Consider the following 5,607-nt stretch of genomic DNA (forward strand, 5'->3'; position numbering starts at 1 on the left):
AACATGGAGGATCAGTAGGCAGAAATTACGTAGTTTTTTGGAGGAACTAGCCGAGAGCCTGGCAAGCAAAACTACAAAATTTCTAGAGGGCACTGGTAGCTGGCTGCTGGGTCACTGGAAGTAGAAACTACACAATTCCTAAGGGGAAATGGTAGTTAGCTGCCAGGAGCTTAGCACCAGAAATTGCGTAATTCCTGGAGGGAACTAGCAGTCTGCTGCTGGGAGCTACTGACGAGAGAAACTACATTGAGGCTGGGAGGTCGGCCTGCTAATCATCTTTGTGCAATTTCTGAGCTGAGTGGACTTCTGGGTAGTAGAGGGTTTTCTTATGAAAACTGTGAAATTTCCTGGATGAGCAGTCAGTCGACTATCGAGAGGACTAATTGGAAAAACTACGCAATTTTCTGTGGGAGATAGGGATGGGCACTGGGTGTTTGTTCGGCCTGTCTGTGTAATTTCTTCAGTTAGAAGAACGGGCAAGGTCAATAGCCTCTGCGCAATTTTTGTAGGGATTCAGTACCAGGATGGTTGTTGGGTTTGACTCTCCGGGTGGCCAGCATGAAGGTTGATTGAATTTCTTGTGAGCAGCGCAACTTGAAAGGACTTGCTTGGTGCTTCTGCATTGTTCTGGGTGATATTCGATCAAGTCAATGGTGGGGTGATGGTACAACTGTAAAAGGGAAGTCCAGTTGTCAGAACTAAGCAAATTGAATAAGTGTGTGAATGAGTGAAAGATGCAAATGTGATCTTACAAACACACACCAACATGACTTGACGACGTGACAACTCAAACCAACTAGACACACATGTTCGACATTACTGATCGACGGTGCAAGCGACAAGTGTGACAATCATGATTGATCATTGATCGACCGTGATGACACTTGTGCGACAGTGGATGTGACTTTGTGTGTGAGCATGACAGATGCTTTCATAGCGAACACAACAAGTACACACAAAGCGAAGACTTTTTCCATAAATAGAACAATGGTTGCAAGCATGAATTTGACATCAACATGCAAGAATTGGTGAAATGAACAAGCAAGGCAAATGCTAAGACTCACATGAGCTCACAAATTGAACACGAGTGTGTGCAGTCATCAAGTGAAACTCTCAAGGGAGGCTCTGAAATTGGGTGCAGGCCATAATTTTGGAGTGTGGTTGTAGCCACTACAGCACTTGGCGACACACTGGTAGAACTCCAGCTTCTTTGTTTTGGTTCATTGATAGCATAGGACCTTGGTCTTTTGGGGAGTATTTAAACAACGTGCAGGTTACATTAGCTTCCCACTTACCCCATGGACATACATGGTTCACCTTTTTCCAACTTAGTCGAACATAATCAAAAGTTTAGCTTGATCACAGTGTTTTGAATCTGGGAATGGTAGTTTAGCCTGTGAGTTGAAGATTTTCAGAGTATAAGTTTTCATCTCTGGTGTTGCTCCACTACCAGCAGGCCTGGACAGTACCCCGGTGGAGTCACGCAGGAACACACACATTTCTCCATTGCCAGTGAACCTGTTCAGTACCCCAGTTGAGTTGCATGGTTCACCTCTTTATGCAGCAAGCCTTTCTCTTCTTTCACCTTTGTATTTTTCAAGAGGACTGTGGATAGGTACTTATTTATTTTTGGGGTGAAAGAGGGATCCAGACTTATTGAGAGCAGAAGAGGTTGTTTCTTCAAAGAATCATGTAAGACCTGTGACATAGGTTTTCTCGTTTATATTTTCCCCTTCTCCGTTTCTACTAGTTAGATGAGCTTGAACACACATAGCAGAAGGCTGAGTACAGGCATGGGGATTCCCAGTGTGGACACAGGTTCATGGTTAGACTAAAACTTCCCTTGCAGACGGTTCATATTTTATGTCAAGACTTTATCAACTAAAGGTTATAACCAAGCACAGAGAAGACAGACACAAGACTAGCCAAGTGCTGCAGTGTCACAAGTCTCTTCAAATTTCATCCACATACTCTATTAAAAAACTAGAACGTAGTAGTTGGCAACACTTATTTCTAGAAAAAAAATAGTAATATATCAAAAAAACAAAATAAACGTGAACAAAAGTGGTAAGCATAGCAAACAAAGTAAAAACAAAGGTAGTAAGCAAAGCAAACAATATGCAAACAACAAGTAGTAAGCAGACTCTGTACATGGCATAGGTGCAACTCGACCTACTGAAAATAATGCTTCAGATCTTGGTCGTTGATAGGAAGGTTGTCAATCCTCCCGTCAAGTGATTCTAGATGATATGTGTGTGGTCCAAGCTTCTCACGGACTGTATATGAACCAATCCATAGGGACTGGAACTTCGTATGTTTACCCTTGTCTTCATGGAGCTTATCCCATTTCAGAACTAAGTCGCTAACATCAAAGTTAGATTTCTCTACAGACTTCTTATTGAACCATCTCTTGATATGGTTCTAGTGGAGTGTGAATTTTTCTTTTCCTTTCATCCTTTCTTCCTGAAGCTTATGGAGTGCATCCATGCTACGCTGAACTAGCTGGAAAGGCTTTCCTTAGGATTCTTGGGAAAGTTGAAGTGCAGGCAAGTAGATATTTGGCGGAAGGATGGATTTTTTACCATAAACTAGGAAGTACATTGAGGTATTTATAGAAGTCTTGGGTGTCACATGGTCAGTGCATAATTCATTCATTGGGCGGCATGTCAATTATGCTGCTTAGAGAAAACGGTCTTCTTGATTATACAGATGAGGTTTTTATTCATGGATTTTTCTAGACTGTTTCGTTGCAGGTAATAGTTAGATGAATGCTTTAACACAATGCCATTTTGTAATGCAAATTCATACAGTTTCAAAGACGAAAAAATAAGTTGCATTATAAAAAACAAGTGATACTAGAATGTCGAATCATGAGATGATGTTATGCTGGAGGAAGCTAATCACCTCCTAGTCGTTCACTTGTTTGAGTGGAATTGCTTCTGTCCACCGCATGAAGTAGTTAGTTGCTGTTAGGATGTAGCGGTGTTTCTTTGACGAATGAGGGAAAATTTCCCCAATAATGTCCAGGCCCCATTGTTGGAATGGTTCGATCACTGCAACGGGATGTAGTGGGGCTACTAATCTCCATGTTTTGCTGGCGCATTGCTAACAGACCGAGAACTTGCGGGCATAAGCATGTGCATCCTTGAATAATGTGGGCCAGTAGAAATTGGCTCGCATAACTTTGTATGCAGTGGTGTTTCCCATAAAGTGACCCCCAGTGGGTCCGTCATGTAGATATCGAAGTACCTTCTCTGGTTCATGTTCCTCCCGACACCTGAGAAAAACTCCATTACTGTGCTTACTGTAAAGCACTCCGTGCACTAACTCATATGCTAAGGATTTTAGGCACAATGCCCTCTTCTGTTTGATGGAAAAGTGAGAGGGTATGGTGTCCTGCTCAAGGTACTGGTGCACATCTTTGTACCAAGAGGTTCCGTCTTCAGTGGGTGTTTCTCGCCTTATATCATACATCTCAATCTCCTGCCCCTAGCGGGCCAGATCTTCTTCGCTCTCCAGAGCATTTATTACTTTAGATACAATTCCGCATAGCCCATGTCCTTTGATTGTGTGAACTGGCTTGAATTCAAGATCATATTATTGCAAGCCTGTCATCCAATTTGTACATCATTCACCCATTTCTTGTTGTACAAGCAATGTGTGGACTGTTGGGTGAGGGACGAAGACTATGCAATGGTTCTTCAACAAGTAGGGATTGAAGTGTTTCACCACGTTGTAAACTGCATAAGATTGCTTGTCAACGATATGGTAGTTGAGTTTTGGTCCTTGCATGCTTGCGCTCATTAAGGATATTGGGCGTTCATCTTTCATCTCATCATTTTGAGTGAGTACAACAGCTAGTGAATTGTCGAAGGCAAAGGTGTATAGCAGGAAATCCTTCTTGAAGTCTGGGTTGTAGAGTGTAGGTGCTTCCGCAATGGCCTACTTGATCTAGGAGAATGCATATTATTCCCTCTTACCCCAGCTGTAGACTGCATCTTTCTTGATCATGTCCTGCATGGGCTTAAATATCTGCGCATAATCCGAGATAAAATCCCCGAGGAAGTTTATCTTGCCCAAAAAGGACTGCATGGATTTCTTGTTGGCTGGGTAAGGGATCTATGTGATAGTCTGGACCCAGTCTGGATCCACCTTGTTCCCACTTTTGGCAACAATGTGTCCGAGGAGGTTCCCCTTGGATATTGCGAATACGCTCTTTTTGGGATTCAATGAAATCCCATATCTCCAACATTGTTCAAAATTTTTCTTCAGATGGTGTATGTGGTCCTCTCGTCTTCTTGAGAACACAATCACATCATTGAGGTATACCTCTACACTCTTTCTGATGAGTCTGTGAAAAGCGATGTCCATGGTGCACTGAAATGTTGTGCCAACGTTTACAACCCCAAACGAAATTTGTTTGTAAGCGAACATACTCCACTTGGTACAGAAAGTAGTTTCGAGTTTGTTAGGTTCTGCTACTAGAACCTCATTATATCCTGAGAAACCGTCAAGAAGGGAAAACATTTGTGCCTTAGATACTGTTTGAAAAATATGGTCTATAGACGACAAAGGGTAGTTGTATTTATCTGAGGCATGGTTTATGTTCTGAAAATCGACACACAAGTGGATTTCCCTAGAATTCTTATGTACAAGAACAAGATTTGAGACCCATGTGGAATGACGAACTTTGTATATGATCCGTGCATCCAACAACTTAGTAAGCTCTTTCTGTATGAGGGGTTCAAGCGACGGATGTACTTTCCTCAGCTTCTATTGATATGGCTTGACCCCTTCTTTGATTGAGATGATGTGTTGGATGATCCATGTGTCATAATTTTTTAGATCATCATACGTCCATGCAAACACATCTAGGTACTATTTGAACAAGTAGATAAAGGCCCGCCGCTCTTGCTATGTACAACATGTACCAAGATTGACAAACTTTAGATCTTGTTCTGTTCCTAGGTTAATCAGTTCGTGCCTCATGGTCAAACTGTGGATCTTGCTGTTCCTTGGCCCTTGAAAACGTTCTTGGAAGTCATAAAGCTTTTCTAATGTTGCCACACCCTTTGTGATAAGGTGGACTTTCTTGTTACCATCTTTAGCTTGCAGAGAACGCTCGTGCTTGTCATTGTCTATTACTTCATCTTTGAAGACGTCAACGTTGGCCATGAAATGTAGTATCTGTTGATCATCATTAAACATGCATAAGTTAGTTATGTTGTCGAGGATAGAAGGTTTGTACAAAATTTCAATAGTAAATCTATCCTGAATCAGTAAAATTCTCGAAGATGCATTTGCGAGTGCATTGGTAGCTGCATTACACTTACGTGGTACAACAATGATATTAAATGCTTGGAAGTTTGAGATTAGTTGTCATATCTCTTTTTGGTAACTTTTGAGATGTGTTGATAAACAATGAATGGTGTTACATACCTATTATACCACTACTCTAAATCAGCTACCACTTTGAGTGCAACCACGTTGAGGCTAATGGATTTTTGTAAGCCTAACACGAGTGTTTCATACTCAGCAATGTTGTTTGTGCACTCAAACTCCAAGTGACTTGAAACCAGATGCTTCTTGTTGTAAGGGTCGATCAAG

This window comes from Pinus tabuliformis, chromosome 9 (genome assembly GCF_031772625.1).
Source record: "Pinus tabuliformis cultivar Carrire ecotype Pingquan chromosome 9, CPIR1, whole genome shotgun sequence".
Classification (NCBI taxonomy): domain Eukaryota; kingdom Viridiplantae; phylum Streptophyta; class Pinopsida; order Pinales; family Pinaceae; genus Pinus; species Pinus tabuliformis.